Raw genomic sequence first — 17,516 nt, forward strand, 5'->3', positions numbered from 1 at the left:
GAAGGGATGAATCTGATGTCCCTGGAGGGACTTGGGGAAGGGAAGCCCATGTGATCCTGTCAGAAGGCATGGCACCAAAATGACTGTCTATTGATTTTTGTGCACAGTTTTAGCAAAAAATTATTCCTTTTTATAAAATTATCCCTGAAATTAATTATAACAAAACATTTTCCATAAGCCTAACCTTTTTGCTATTAAGTGCTGCTGAGATGGTTCTGACTCAGAAACCCCATATAGGGTTTCTGAAGAACAGTTGGTGGCTTTGAACCACCAACCTTGTGGTTAGAAGTCCAGTGCTTATCCTCCAGTGCCATACCAGGACTCCATACCATTCTCCAGCTCACCTTGCATGGATCAATGTACCTATATGGCTAAACTACGTTAATTTACTTTGTGAAGCTTCAGAGTTGTCATTATTAGCCAGTTACAATGATTGTAAATCATAGGGCTTCATCGGCACACATTATAAACACATTCTGTTGTTTTTGTTGCTGTTGGTGTTTTGTTGTTGTTGTTGTTGTTAAGTGCTGTTGAGTCAGTTCTGACTAATAGTGACCCCGTATAGGGTTTCTAAGAAGTGGCTGGTGATCTTGAGCTGTCAACCTTGTGGCGTTTCTATGTTGTTGTTGTTAGATGCCATCCAGTCGATACTGACCCATAGTGACCTTATTCACAGCAGAACAAAACACTGCCCGGTCTTGGGCCAACCTCACTACTGTTGCCACGTTTGAGTCCATTGATGCTGCCACTTGGCCAGTCCATCTCGTTGGGGTCTTCCTCATTTTCTGTGACCCTCCACCTTACCAAATATGACATCCTTCTCCAGTGACTGGTCCCTCATGACAATATGTCTGAAGTATGAGAGACGAAGTTTGGTGATCTTGGCCTCCAAGGAGCACTCTGGCTGCACTTCTTCCAAAACAGATCTATTGGTTCTTTTGGCAGCCCATGGCACTTTCATTACTCTCCTCCAACACCATAACTCAAAAGCATCAATTCTTCTATGGTCTTCCTTATTCACTGTCCAGCTTTCACATGTATATGAGGTTATTGGAAATACCATGGCTTGGGTCAGGCACACCTCAGTCCTCAAGCTGACATCTTTGCTCTTCAACACTTTGGTGTTTCTATAGACATTGTCAAATTTTCTGGGACTTTAGCTACAATATTGATGCGATTAATAATTTTGATGCCATGTTGAAGGCTTTTTGCTTTTTTATAATGAAGTAGTAATTAAAGGAAAAGAAAAAAATAAAAAAGTTTTCTGCTTAGTTACTAATAATGATATAATTAATCATGATGTAATTCAATGTAGAAATATCTTCCAAAACAATTTGTTGCTAGTATTCATATAAATCTAGGAAATATTACATTTAAGCAATTTATAACTAGATTTATAATATTATTCTATGATTAAAATTCATGCTAAACATTACTAAGGGTTCTGTATAGTCTAGTATGGAAGGAGTCCCATGGACAGACCTTTCGGTGCATGACACCCATCTGAGTGATGCCCCTGTATGCTACTCAGTTTATTAACTAATGGATTAGACTATCCTTTTAGCCCCATTCATGCTAGAAAGACACATGCTTTTATTCACAGGTGTATTTTGAAGGCATGAGGCTGGTACACAGATGTCTGCACAATTGATATAGTAGTATTTGAAAATGCATTGCAGCAGTCTGTGATGAGGTTTCCTTGCCTAATTGACACAATGTTGCTGTTGTTAAGTACCTTTGAGTCAGTTCCAACTCATAGCAACTCTGCATGAGATTTCCAAGAACAGCTGGTGGGTTTGAACCGATGATCTTGTGGATCCAGTGCTCATCCTACAGTGCCATATCAGGACTGTAATAAGCCGCAGAGCTAGTAGGCATTTTATAAGGAAGATGCAGAGGATATGACTTGGACTTAATTATCTATAAAGTTTACCTTTGCTGTGAGTTCTTAAGGGTATTTTTTAAGGATGTCTTGAATTTTAAATTCTTCCAGCTATTGATGCATGACCCTGGGCAAGTCAGTTAACCTTTCTGGGCCTCTAAACCCTCATCAGCAAAATGAAACTGTCCAAATACTTTACAGGGATAGTGAGAAACACTCAATTAAAAAGACAAATTGTGCATAATTACAGAGGTACTAAGGCAAAAGGTGTCTTATAAATCTTGAATAAGCAAGTCATAGGTGAATAGGTGAAACTATCTCACTCAAAAAAAATTTGAAAAATCTAAAGTATGTGGAAAACACTATGAAGCCCATTTAACACAGGCTTTATTCATTAGGGTAGTCTTGTACTCTTGGGTTCTCAGGTCACTGAAATCCAGTCTGTCCTAGGACTTTATTGTTTAATCTCATCACTTTCTAAGGAGCCTTGGTGGTTGAGCTGGGTTTGAACCCATCAGCAGTTCCTATTAGATGTATCTGTGTGTTTCTGTAGATGTTTACAGTGTTAAAAACCTTATGCAAGGGTTCTATTATGTCAGTTATGAGTTGGAATCAATTTGAAGGGGTTTGGTTTTGGTTTTAGTTCTCTATTCTACCAAACTTTATAATTGGTCTGTCCTTTCCTTTCTAGCTGACTCAATTCTTTCCCTTTCCTTTGTTGTTGTTGTTAAGTGCCGTTGAGTCAGTTCCAACCCATAGAGATACTGTATAGAGTTTCCAAGGAGCAGCTGGTGAGGTTGAACCACCAACCTTGAGGTTCAAACAATTTGGCAGTCCAGGGCATTAACCCACAATGCCACAAATGGACTCCTTTCCTTTAGGCTCACGCATATTAGCTAATCTGTGTCTGTAACTCCTTAGGAAGAATGTTGGATGGCTGACCCCACAAATGCTTAGGTCTTTCAATAGTTTCTTGGGGGAACAAATGAAACACTGAAAAGGAATAACAGTTGGACACAGACACCCAACTAAGGGAAGGAAATCAAAATGGTACTTTTCCAGAGCTTGTGAGCTCTCTGTAAATTTTATCACTTAGATTACTTTCAAATTAATTCCTGCAATAAAAATGCAGGTCCCATCTTTATTCTAAATGTGTTGCAATTAAATTCCGCAAACAAAAGGTTAAGCCAAGCTCTTCAGTGTGCTACATCTTTTGAAAAGATAAGTAGGTTATTGGCCCACAGCAAAAAAAAAGGCTTTAAACACTAGTTTTCATTTGCTGAGCTTTACCTCTTGTTTGCTGACCTGATTAGAGAGACTGAAATAAATTCAGGAGTCACCTAATCTGCAAATAAAAGTTACAGCAATGAAAGCTTTACTAACACCTCCATCTCTGGTTACCTTTCTATCTGACATCTGTCTGAGTTCTGACTGTGTCCCTTACTTGGGACAGTTTCTATAAGTGGCCTTTTCCTGAAAAGACTGATAGAAACTCAGGAGAGCTGACACTAGATATCTTAAGTAACAAGTGGTTCCCCTTCCTTTGTGCCTTTTACTGCCAGAAAAGCATTTGCCCAACTGTCCAGATTTGAAATTTGAGTCTTCCTGTCTACTTCCTCACCATAGTTTCTGTAACCAGTCATTATGTCCTGTTAACCCTTCATTACCATGATTACTGAATACATTCCCCACTTTCAATTGCTCCTGCAACCAACTGATTTTAAACTCTCAAAAACTTAATGTTCAGAATAGTGATAAAATTGCATACTATCATAGAATTTAACTCCACAAATAATACTGTCCTCCTCCTACTGGACTTTGTCTCTTTGAAAATAATCTGTCACATCTTAAAGGTCCAGCACAATTTGGTCCCAAGTTATTTTTCAATCTTAATTCCCTACACTTCCAAATTTCTATTAGAGATGAGCTTCAGTAGAATTTTTTTTTTTTTTTAAGTTCTTATTTCAAATAGGTCCATTCTTTTTTCTTCTTCTTCTTCTTTTGCCTTCATATCTGTGGTTTAGATAAAATATGAAAATTTGCCAGGTGCAAGTATACATGAAATACTTTCATCATTGTCTTTATTCTTTTATAATCCTGACAACTTTCCCCCCCACAATTAATTCAAGTACTCTTCCTCACTAAATATTTTCTATCACTACCCTTGCAAATACACTATTCAATTATCCAATATTTATCTCACACTTTTTACTGTGTATATTGTTGTTGTTAGGTGCCATCGGGTTGGTACCGACTCATAGCGACATTATGCACAGCAGAACGAAACCGCTGCCTGATCCTGGGCCAACGTCACTATTGTTGCCATGCTTGAGCCCATTGATGCTGCCACTTGTCCAATCCATCTCGTGGGGGGGGGGGGCTTCCTCTTTTTCTCTGACCCTCCACCTTACCAAACATGATATCCTTCTCCAGCGACTGTGTATGTTAGGTCTGGAGATATGAAGTCAGACAAGACATATTGCTTGCTCTCAAGGAGATTAAAATCTGTTTCGAGAGTTGTTGTTGTTGTTAAGTGCCGTCACGTCGATTCTGACCCATAGCAAACCTGTATGGGGTTTCCAAGGAGCAGCTGGTGAGCTTGAACTGCCGACTTTGCAGTTCAAATGGCTTTGCAGTCTAGCGCATTAACCCACAGCACCACGAATAGCTGTGTTACTTATTGTCTGTATGGCTCATTCAGCATTTCCTAGGTTTAGGCTCAGGACAGTTAATATTATAACTGCTTGTACTTTATTGTAAAGCACATTTTTATTTGCTGTCATCAGGTTAACCCCTGATCCTAGGCACAAAAAAACAAAATGTTGCCTGTTAGATGTGGATTGGATCCTTGTGATCCACATGGTATTCGCTGACTGGTTTTCAGTAGATTAGCAGGACTTTTTCTCCTATTCTGTCTTACTGGGGAACCTCCACTGAAACCTGTCGAGCACCATAGCAACACATGTGATCACTGAAAGATGGGTAGTAGGGACACATGAACTTTAATGCCCAGGAATCAAACCGAGATCTCCTGCATGTTGTTGTTGTTGTTGAGTGCCATCGAGTTGGTACTGATGCATAGCCACCCTGTTTAGGGTTTCCAAGGAGTGGCTGGTAAATTTGAACTGCCGACCTTGCCATTCCAACGAACTTTGAGGTAGCATGCTTAATCTAGGGTGCCACACCAGGATTCTGCATGGAGGATGAGAATTCTACCACCACCGTCTCATGGAGATTATAGTTTCAGTATAACAATATTCAATAATAAAAAATTACCTAACCCAGATTAATTATTGATTCAATAAGCAAAAGTTAACTCAGCATTTACTATGTGCAATGTCTATATAAATCGACAAAGATACATCTCATTCTGCATAATAACTATATAAATTGATAAAGGACATCTCAGTATAACATAGTTTTATGCAACATGGCATATATTCTGGATATACATTATATTGTTGTTGTTGATGTTGTTAAGTGCCATCAAGTCAATTCCAACCCATAGCAACCCTGTATAGAGTTTCCAAGGTGCAGCTGGTGAGCTTGAACCAACAACTTGCAGTTCAAACGACTTTGCAGTCTGACGCATTAGCCCATAGTGCCATACTAGGACTTCATACATTATATACTATGAGAAAAATCAAAACAACGTATTTTATTGTCTTGGGGATAGTGATAAGAGTTGAATTTGGGAACATGTTATGTTTGGGAGAATACAGATTACTAATACTGAGATTTTGTGATATTTCCCAAATAGAGATAAGTGAAACATTCCAGTAAGGTATAAGATTGTATGCAAAAACACACAGACCTTAGCTTATAAAGAGTTATAGGGGATCATATGGCAAGATCCTTAGGTATTTTAATTAGGCCAGAGAAGGAGAAACTTATGCTTTAAAGTTATCTAAATTCCTTAAGTCACATAACTCAAGAGCAAATTAGACTACCTAGTCCTGGTGTGATTGCTGTGGGTTAATGTGCTAGAGTACAAAGTCAGTTTGAGCCTCAAGGTCAGTTGTTGAAGCTCACCAGCCACTCCTTAGAAACCCCGTACAGGGTCACTGTGAGTCAGAACCGACTCAAAGGCACTTAAGAACAACTTAAGAACATCCATTAAATTTTTATGTATGAGTGTATAAATGTGTATAGTAATTTGCCCATGTTTCCAATACAAGTAGCATATTATATATTATTAACTAACCACTTCATGCACTGTAAAATGAAATATGCCATAGAATCTATATGGTACTATGGAAAGAAATTTAAACTAGATAAATAAATAATATGTTCTGAATTTTTTTTTCATCTTGACAAAATCCAACACCCACACCATATAAAAATGCTCAACAGAATAGGATAGAATGGAAATCCCTCAATACAGTTAAGGGAATATATGTAAAACCCATGGAAAATATTAGTCTCAATGGGGAGACACTGTAAGCCTTCCCCTTGCAAATGATAGCCCGACAAGGATGCCCTTGGCCCCACTTCTATTCAGTATTGTGTTGGAAGTCTTAGCCAGAGCTATAAGGCAAGGAAGGGAGATAAAAGCCATCCAAATTGGCAAAGAACAAGTAAAACTATCTCTATTTTAGATACAATTCTTAACATAGAAAATCCCAAAGATAGCATTCAGGAGGCTGACAATCATGAAGAAATGCTCATACTTATTATTCATTAGAGATATGCAAATCAAAACAACAATAAGATATCAACTCATCCCATAATTAATAGAAAAGTTAGGGGGAAAAAATGCTGGGGTTTTGGGGGTAGGTAAGCAGAGGCAGATAGCAAAAGCTCCTCTGCTAAAGCCCAGAAAAAACACAGAAAGAGTGGTCCACAGAACAGCTGTGGAGTTTTAGATCCTGTTTAAGGTCCCGGGCACCAGTTTGCCGTGCCCACCTGTGGAGAAATCTGCCTGTGGAAGCAAAATACAGCAAAAATTTTAATTGATCCAGTGGCCATGGCAGCCAACGGCCAGAGTAACTGAGGTCAGACGGGGCAGCCACAGACAAGCAGAGCTGCGCACATCCGGAGGGAGAGGTATGACCGAATTTTCATCTTTCACTTTTCATTTTTCACATATATTTCCTCTTCATTCCGATCATGCCCTCACTGCCCAGTTCATATGCCTACAGACAGGTGGGAGCATACCCCTAAAAGGGTCCAGCATTGCACTCACAGTTTTCCCATGGCACAGAGAGGAAATCTGCAGGCTGCTTCTTATGACATCTGATCTGAGACACAGCCCCAAAGTTGACATGGGCAGAATCCTTTATCCCTGCCAGCACAGCAAAGGCCACTGGACAGCCAATCACAATTTTATTTTTGGTTTTGATTGGTGGTTTCTGTCTCTGCTTTTATATTGTTTCTGTCTTTGGTCCTTCTGGCCTCACTCTTTACCCAGGGGTTAGAGCTTTCTCCCCCTACCTTACCTAAGAATAGACAGCAACTGTGGTTATATACCTAAGCTACAAGCATACCCTGTAATAACCCACCATCTGGACAAAAGCCAATACTAGCTTCGAGGCATTACATGTGAAAAGTGAAGCCTATCTCCAGCTCATTTACACCAGGTAATGCTCAGTAAACTTAACAACAATGTGATATACATCTATCTAAGCTTTAAAAACACACATAACTACTGAAAATGTCCAAGAAAACACAATTAAATATCTCAACACAAGTCCAAAACCAGAAAAAAGTAACTGAGACAAATGAACTGGAAGCAGACACAGACATTCCAGTACAAGAGCAGGCTCTGGATCTGCCTAAGAAACAATTCAGAAGAATGATATGGAAATAAATTCAAATGCTCAGAAAGGGGGTACAGGAAAATAAGGAGGAAGTCAGGAAAGTGCTACAGGATCAAACAAGATAGATATGGCATTGGAAACAATCAAAAACCTGCAAAAAGAAGTCCAGATGATTAATAATAAAATATCAGAAATGGACAATACACTGAAAGGGCAAAGAAGTAGAATGGAAGAATTGGAAGCCAGAACCAGCGAGCCGGAAGACAAATCTCTCAATACTGCCAAGATAGAAGAGCAAGCAGAAAAAAAGACTAAAAAACCTTAAGAGAATCTAAGATTCATGCTGTATAACATGAAGAGGAATAACATAAGAATTACTGGTATTCTAGAACAGGAAGAAACACAGAAGTCTACAAAAGAGATAGTAGAAGAGTTTCTGGAAGAAAAATTTCCTAATACCTTGAAGGATGAGAAGATAAACATTCAAGAAGCTCAACAAACCCCAAGAAGGATAGACCCCAAAAGAAAATCACTGAGATGTATCATAATAAAGCTCTCTAAAACCAAACACAAGGAAAGAATGCTAAAAGCAGGCAGGGAAAAGAGAAGTGTTAGCTACAAAGGCAAGCAAATCAGATTAAGTTCTGACTTCTCAAAAGAAACCATGCAGACAAGAAGGCAAGGGGGAGACATATACAAAACCCTAAAAGAAAAAGAAAAAAAAAAAAAAAAAAAAAACTGCCAACAAAGAATTGTCCATCCAGCAAAACTGTCAATCAAATACAATAGTGCAATCAAAAGATTCCAGGATAAACAGAAGTTAAGAGATTTTGTCAAAGCCAATCCAGCACTTCAAAACATCCTAAAGGGAACTCTTTGGAATGAAAACCAGCAAAAACAGACAACAATCAGATATTGACAGATGTGGCAATACCACCTGGAACTCAGTCAACAGATAGCAGAGTCCAGAACAGAACTAAATTACAGCAATGAATTCAGAGGACCTGTGTGGCCAACCAATGTTCAAAATATTAACAATGTCAAAGAAGGGAAAAATATAGAAACAGAGATCCAGGTGGTGAGGAGGTCGAGTAGATTGCAGTATACAATAGACTGTCTTAAATGTAGGGAAAATTTAATAGATTATAGGGTGAACCCAAAGAAAATCAATACTGCACAACTTACCATTAAAATAAATTTCCAAGCAGAACAAGGAAACATTAAAACTAAGAAGAAACCAGCAAGAAATAGCACACAAAAAATATGAACTCACCCCTGTGGGCCCAAGCGTTGTTGACCGTCCAAACCATAGGCTCTGAGGATCAGACTTTAGCTACCTAGTAGACATAGCAAACTGTCCCTCATCTGATTATTCAGTAATGCTGGTTAGTAATCTCATACATGAGCCCTAAATGTAAAAACCTTCCCTAAAAGCCGAGACTGTAAATTCCAAAAAGGCAAGAGAGAAACACTGTTAACTGATGATATATGGAGGGTATAATAATCAATGTAATGAAACAAGCTATATGAATGGTTGAATGTGAAGCTGATGATGTGCCCTGTAAACTTTCACTCAATCCAAAATAAAAACATTTAATTAAATTAAAAAAAAAATGAACTCAGCACAAGAAGGCATGCAGAACAAAGGAACAAACAACACCACAAAAAATTTTAACATAATGACAGCAGTTAATCCATACCTATTGATAATTATACTGAATGTCAAAGGATTGACTGCACCAGTGAAGAGACAGAGACTGGCTGAAAGGCTAAGAAAACAAGACCCTTCAATATGCTGCCTACAAGAGATACACCTTACACACAAAGACAAAAACAGACTAAAAGTTAAAGGATGGAAAAAATATATATACCAAGCTAACAGCAATAAAAAACAAGCAGGGGTGGCAATACTAATCTTTGATAAAATAAACTTTAAGGCAAAACCAGCATAAGAGATAAAGAAGGACACTATCTCATGATTAAAGCGTCAATTGAGCAAGATGACATAACCATAATTAACATATCTACAATTCAAATGAAAGATCACCAAAATATATAAAGCAAACCTTACTATAATTGAAGAAAGAAATAGATAAATCTACAATTATACTGAGGATTTTAATATGCGACTTTTGAAAATGTATAGAACAACCAGAAAAAAACTTGACAAAGCTACAGAGGAACTAAACAGCAAAATCAACCAACTTGACCTCATAGACGTGTACAGAACATTCAACCCAACAATAGCACAATTCACATTTTTTTCCAGTGCACATAGAACATTCTCCAGAATTGACCATATGTTAGGTCACAAAGTAAGCCTCCATAAATTTACAAACGTCAAAATACTACAAAGCATTTTTTCAGGCCACAATGTCATAAAATTAGAAATCAACAATAAGAAGACCAAGAAAATAAAGTTTAATAGAAGGAAACTGAATACACCCTGCTGAAGAGCAACTGGATAATATAAGAAATATAACATGAATTCAGAAAGTTCCTAGAAACAAATGAGAACAAAAACACAACATACCAAAATCTCTGGGACATGGCGAAAGCAGTGCTGAGAGCACATTTATTGCAATAAATGTGCACATCCAAAAAGAAGAAAGAATTGAAATTAACACATTAACATAACATCTCTAGCAACTAGAAACAGACCATTAGAGGGCATCTACAGTCACCAAAAGAAAAGAAATAATAAAGATAAGAGCATAAATAAATGAGATTGAAAACTGAAAAATTATAGAAAAAAATCAACAGGACAAGAAGCGGGTTCTTAGAAATAATTCATAAAATGGACAAACCTAACAAAAGAAAAGAGGGAGAAGATACAGCACTCATTAGAAACCACATAGGCTATGTTACAATGGAACCAAAGGAAATCAAAAAGATAAAAACAGAATACTATGAAGAGCTGTACTCCAACAAATTTGAAAACTTAGAAGATATGGATACATTTTTAGAAAAACACGACCTAACTTATCTCACACAGAGTGAAGTAGAAGACTTGAACAGACCCATAACAATAGAAGAAATTGATGAGGTCATCAAAAAATTCCCCACCAAAAAAAATCCAGGTCCAGATGGCTTCACTGGTGAATTCTACCAGACATTCATGGAAGAGTTGTCACCAATTCTACTCAAATTATTCCAGAATGTAGAGGATGAAGCAAGCATAACCCTCATACCAAAGCCAGGGAAGGACATCACTAAGAGAGATAATTATAGACCAATATCCCTCATGAACATAGATGTAAAAAATCTCAACAAAATCTTAGCCAGCAGAATTCAGCAGCACATCAAAAAAATAATACATCATGACCAAGCAGGATTCATAAAAGGGATGCAAGGATGGTTCAACATTAGCAAAACAATCAGTATAATCCACCATATAAACAAAAGAAAAAAAAAATACATGATCATTTCTGTTGATGCAGAAAAGGCATTTGACAACATCCAACATCCACTCCTGATAAAAACACTCAACAAAGCAAGAATTTAAGGGAAATACTTCAACATAATCAAGAGCATTTATATAAAACCAACAGACTACATTATTCCCAAGAGAGAGAAATTGAAAGCCTTCCCTGTGTGAACAGGAACCACACAAGGATGTTCTTTGTCACCATTCCTGTTCAATATTGTGCTGGAAATCTTAGCCAGAGCTATATAGCAAGAAAGAGAAATCAAAGGCATCCAAATTGGCAAAGAGGAATAAAACACTCTCTATTTGCAGTCGATATGATCTTATCCTAGAAAATCTCAAAGACTCAGTAAAAAAGTTACTAGACTTCATTTGAGGATTCAGCAAAGTGGAAGGATATAAGATCAACATCCAAAAAATAGTTGGATTCCTCTATACCAATCATGACAGTGCTGAAAAGGACATTAGGAAAGCAATACAATTTACAATAGCCACCCAAAGGATGAAATATCTAGGAATAAATGTAACCAGAGAAACAAAGGACCTATACAAAGAAAACTACAAAACACTACTACAAGAAACCAAAAGAGACTTACAAAAATAGAAGATTATACCATGCTTCTGGATATGAAGACTTAACATTGTGAAAATGTCAATACTACCCAAAGCAATTTACACATAGAATGCAATCCCAATCCAGATTCCAATGGCATTCTTCAAAGAGATGGAAAAAACACTTACAAACTTTATGGAAAGGAAAGAGACCCAGGATAAGCAAAGCACTGCTGAAGAAGAAGAACAAGGTGGGAAGTCTCTCACTCCCTGATTTCAAATTTTACTACATGGCTACAGTGGTAAAACAGCCTGGTACTGGTATAATGAAAGATGCATTGATCAATGGAACAGAATTGAGAATCCAGAAATAAACTCATTCACATACAGCCAACTGATTTTCAACAAAGTACTTAAGTATATTGCATGGGGAGGAGATGGTCTCTTCAACAGATGGTGCAGGCAAAATTGAAAAGTGATATGCAAAAGACTGAAAAAAGACCTTTATCTCACACCTTATACAAAAACCAACTCAGCATGGATTAAAAACCTAAATGTGAATCCCAGAATTACAAAGGTCATCAATAAAAAAATAGGGACAAACATGTAGGCTCTAATACAGAGCATACACAGACTACCAAACATTTTGAAAATTACACAAACAAAAATAGACACAATCGATGAATGGGACATTCTAAAATTTAAAAACTGATTTGTATCAAAAGACTTCATCAAAAGAGTAAAAATGGAACCCACAGAATAGGAAAAAATCTTTTGCAATGACACATGAGACAAGGGACTGATTTCCAAAATATATAGGAACCTACAACACCTCTACAAGAAAAGGACAAATAACCCAATTAAAAAATGGGCACAGGACATGAATCAATACTTCTCCAAGGAGGAGATCCAGGCAGCCAACAAACATATCAAGAAATGTTCAAGATCACTAGCTATTAGAGAGATACAAATTGAAACAACAATGAGATAACATCTCACACCAGCAATAATAGCAAAGATCAAAAAAGTAAAGGAGAATGTTGGCAAGGATGTGGAGAGACTGAGACCCTCCTACACTGTTGGTGGGATTGCAAAATGGTCCAACCACTCTTTAAAGCAATATGTCGCTTCCTCAGAAGGTTGGAAATAGAGATACCTTATGATCCAGCAATTCCTCTACTTGGTATTTATCCATAAGAAATACATGCCATAACACAAGTAGATATATGCACACCAGTGTTCATAGCAGCAATATTTACAATAGCAAAAAGATGGAGACAACCTAAGTGCCCATCAATGGAAGAATGGATAAACAAACTGTAGTGCATACACACAATGGAATATTATGCTACCCTGAAGAATAGCAAGGAAGCACCAAGCCACTGCATAACCTTGAGGACATTATGCCAAGTGAAATCAGTCAGTCACAAAAGGAGAAATATGGCATAGGACCATTAATATAAAAGATTAAGAAAAAACACCCACACTAAAAGAGGGGACATTTATTATTATTATTATTATTATTATTATTATTATTTTATTGTTGGTTACCGGGTGTATGGGGTGGGGTGAGGGGAGGGAGAGGAAGGTGGAGCACAAGCTAGAGAATAGGCACAGATTAGTGGAGCACAGGACAGTATAGTTTGGGTGCTGAGGGGGCATATACAGTAGAAGGGGAAGGGGAAAGGGAAAACAAGGCAGATGGAAAAATAGCTAGGCAGATTTACATGGGCTAATAGGACAGAAGTAAATAATGATGTAAGCAAAACCATGGAAAAACAGGGCTCGTGGATATAAAGATTGAGGCATGCTCAAATGGGTAAAAGCAGGGAAATGATGTTAAGATGCTTAGTTGTCTTTTGAATCTTGGTTTTCCTTGTCTACTGTTTTAAAATAGACACTTAAAGGGGAGAGAGAGGAATCCCCAGAAATATCACCAAAGAAAGCTTGTAAGTCCGTCTTCAGCATATAACTGATTGGAATACCTAAAATGGGGCTAGAACTTGCCCAGTGAAGGAGGCTCCCTGCAGAGCCTTTGCATTGCACAAGACCATAGGTGGAGTTCTGATCCTCATCCAGAATCTTCTGAGGTGGGGCATTTTCACTTAAAACGACAAGCAGACCAGTCTGGAGCAGTTAGAAGAACAGAAGATATTTCTTGAAAGGAAGTCCAGCAGGAAAAATAAAAAAACAATAACAGCAGTCCAATCGACTACTGCAAGAACAAACACGTTGTTGCCCAGGGAGCCATCAAGGCAAGTGAGGATCACTCCCACCTCCTTGGTACACAGGGTCCCCTAAAGGCAAATCCCCTTCCAAGACTGAAATGCAAATGGAATACACTAGCAGGCATATGATCCTGCGGCTGACCACGCTGGTCACCTCTAAGGGGAAGTGGGGGAAAACAGCAATGAAGTGGTGAACTAAGTCCAACCATATTCAATCAACTCCTGTTAACCTGATTTGATGAGACCTGGGGACTCTTGGGCCCAGGGGCAGGGACATGGCCCCAGAGGACTAGAACAGAGTGTGAAGCATCCAGCTGATATAAAGAAAGGGGGGTAGGCACAAGAACACCCACACTTGCAGAGAGTACCGATTTGACCTGAAATCAATGGCTGGATGATCAGAGGAAGAAAGAAGAAGAGAAAGAAAAAAAAAAGGTGTAACCCACTACAAGTGGATGAACTTCACCTATGCTTGCAGATGCAGTATGACAAAGGAGCAGACAAATATGACCCAAGTAAGACCTTAAAAATATATTTAGTCTCATGCAAAATTGCTCAGTAAACTAAGTTTGTTTTTTATATAAAGAAAACAAAGTGTTCCATCTTAGGTGTCAGACAAAAACAAAGCTAATGGAAGTAGACACAGTTATAAAAAGAAAGTATGTTTTATTTGCTTATATTCTAGTATTTGGTTTTTAAAATTAAAAGTAGTCCATTGTCAATATGTCACTAATTAGTCTTAATAACTCATACAAATATCATTTGTTATTTGTCTATGAGCCAAGGTTCTTGCTCCTTGTAAATAAAAGAGGTGAAGGACTGACCTTTATACACTCATTTTCCCTGAGCAAAGAGTATCAAAGAACAGAATAAAATGGGCTTGTTACTTGAATTATTCTCTAATTAAGGTTAAGACAAGCATATAAGTCTCATTATACTCACCATTTAAGCCAAATTTAAATACCACATCCCCCAGAGGTATAAAGGAACACTTTGCATCTGCTCAGCATACTAATAAATTGATTTTTAATTTAAATAGATTTGCAAGAAGGGCATGCTTTTCTGTAAAGTGCATTACAATTTAGGACTTGTTTCATTTTTAATAATATTCTCTTGGAAATTTCAAATAGGGTAAATATAGCATTCTAATTTGACTCCAATGCCTATAAAACAATTTCTAATTTATATTTATATAGATACTAATGGCCATTCATTGATATTTAGAATATATATGCAACTAGATGAATATTATAAATATTATATTTATAAATATTATATTTATAAATATCATAATTATGGTATTTAGAATATATATGTAACTAGATGAATATTGTATATATTTATAAATATTATAATTATGGATTTTACTAGCCAACTGTTACTTTTTATCCTTCCTACCAATATTGCTTCAAATAATTATTTTCAGTTAAATATATATCTTTATTCGTTTCCATTTTTTATTTTACTTAATGTTCTATTGTAAGTGGCTGTGAACACAGTGGACTGCTGGCGTGGCGCTGGAGGACCAGCACTGGCCTGCGAACCACAATGTCGGCTCCTCGGAAACCCTAGCATCACTATGAGTCGGAACTGACTAGATAGCACCTAATAAAAACAAAATGAAGACAGTTGTAAAACTATGGTTACATAACTGCTAAAGGAGACCGACATTTTTTACCTTTTGATATGTGAAGTAGAAATACTGAATAGCATCATGATTTTTCGTCAATGTATATTTTCAGGTTATATGGTACTTAACCTCTGCAGAAGAAAAGAAATTCTTAGGCCAAGGGTAAATTACATGGCTTTTTCAAATGCAATACAAGTTATATGATTAGGTTTAAATTGAAAATCAGGTTCTCAATTTAAAAGCCAGCTGTAAATACATACATACAGAACTGCATATGTATTATGTTTAATGGTCTTAGAAACTGCTTTCAGAAACGATCAAAGCTATGAAAATTTCATTTAACCCAGAATGTCTGTTTGGGCCCAACTGATATGGGATAATATTATTTTCTGACTTTTCTTTTAGTATTCTCCAGTTCAACCAGCTAAGAGATGATCATCTGAATACAGAAAGCATGCTATATCTTACAAATGTAGTTTTATTTGAAAGTCACACAAAAAGAGAAATAAAAGAAAAAATTGCAGCACACTATCTGATTCTAATGGGTATTTACTTGACTGATGTTAAGTCTGAAAGGTGCAGTTTCTTTGAACCTAATGATGGTTAGTTCTAAGTATCTTGGTTGTTGATCTTTTTAGTTCTTTTAACCATCTGTCCCAATTAGTAACATGGAAGAAAAACTTTCTGGGCTAAGTGAATGAACAGTTAAATAATGAAAATACTTCATACAAGAAGCCATCAGTTTATCTGTTACAAATATAAGGGGGCTTCAAATGTTTTGGGGAAAAAAACTGGAATTAAAAGATAATGGAGTTTGAAAAAAAGCTGGGTGGGCACCATGGCCGGGATCACTGCCATCAAGGGGGTCAAGTGCAAGATACACGTTCTGCAGCAGGAGGTAGGCCGGGAAGTGGTGGAAAGAAGGCGAACCCAGAAACTAGCCTAGGCGGAAGTGGCCTCCTTGACTTGTGGGATCCAGCTGGTTGAAGAGGAATTGGGCAGCGCTCTGTAGCGCTTGGCCACTTTCCTGCAAAAGCTGAAGGAGGCAGAGAAAGCTACTGATGAGAGCGAGAGAGGTATGAACATTATTGAACAACAACCTTTAAAAGATGAAGAAAAGATGGAAATCCAGCTCAAGGAAGCTAAGCACATTGCAGAAGAGGCAGACCGGAAGTACGAGGAGATGGCTCCTAAGTTGGTGATTATTGAAGGGGACTTGGAATGCCAAGACATGAATGAGCAGATCAGACTGTTGGACCAGAACCTAAGTGGCTGAGTGCTGCTGAAGAAAAGTACTTTCAAAAAGAAGACAAATAGGAGGAAGAGATAAAGATTCATACTGATGAACTCAAGGACGCAGAGATCCCTGCTGAGTTTGTTGAGAGATCAGTAGCCAAGCTGGGGAAAAAAAAAAAAAAAAATGATGATTTGGAAGATAAATTTACATGGACCAAAGAGGAGTACCTCTGTATACAAAGGATGCTGGACCAGACTCTGCTTGACCTGAATGAAATGTAGAGCACCCCAGTCATGCCCTGCTACTGCTCCTCCCCTTGACCTGACTCTGCCTAAGACCAGCCTGCCTGAAGATGACCTTTACACTGAGGGCAGATCTTTAACTGGAAGGCTGCTTTCTCCTCTTGCCATGCACCCTCCCCTTCAATCATGCCCTCTTTTTTTTCCCTCTGCTAAGTTTTCTCTGCCTCTCCCCAGAGATCCCAACTGGGCCTAAGGGCTGAGCACCTTTGGGAACAACATTTAAGGGAACGTGAATGTCTTTGAAATTCACAGTGCAAATGTCTTTGAAAGCGTGTTGTAATGTACACATTTTGTAATTGCTTTTTTCGTTATAGCATCATATGTAACACATTCTAAATACTTCCATAGCTCTGAAGCAGCAATCTTACCCCTTTCTTTAGGAAAGTAAGTTTCCATCTTAATACATATTGCCCTCTCCATAGAGGAGGGGAAGAAGAATGGGCCTGCCTTACTGAGATCCAAACATAGCCGAGGGAAAGACTCTACTCTGGGAGCCCTC

At 37.7% G+C, this 17,516-nt stretch overlaps 1 protein-coding gene and 1 pseudogene across 4 annotated transcripts in view; one reads left to right on the forward strand and one right to left on the reverse strand.

The window, feature by feature from the left end:
• Positions 1-17,516, reverse strand: part of ERBB4 (v-erb-b2 avian erythroblastic leukemia viral oncogene homolog 4) — a 1,604,115-nt gene that overhangs the window by 1,043,922 nt on the left and 542,677 nt on the right. The gene's annotated exons all lie outside the window — the stretch shown is intronic.
• On the forward strand, positions 16,317-16,996 carry LOC102823406 (annotated as a pseudogene).

Source organism: Chrysochloris asiatica, unplaced genomic scaffold (assembly GCF_000296735.1).
Source record: "Chrysochloris asiatica unplaced genomic scaffold, ChrAsi1.0 scaffold00212, whole genome shotgun sequence".
Taxonomy (NCBI): domain Eukaryota; kingdom Metazoa; phylum Chordata; class Mammalia; order Afrosoricida; family Chrysochloridae; genus Chrysochloris; species Chrysochloris asiatica.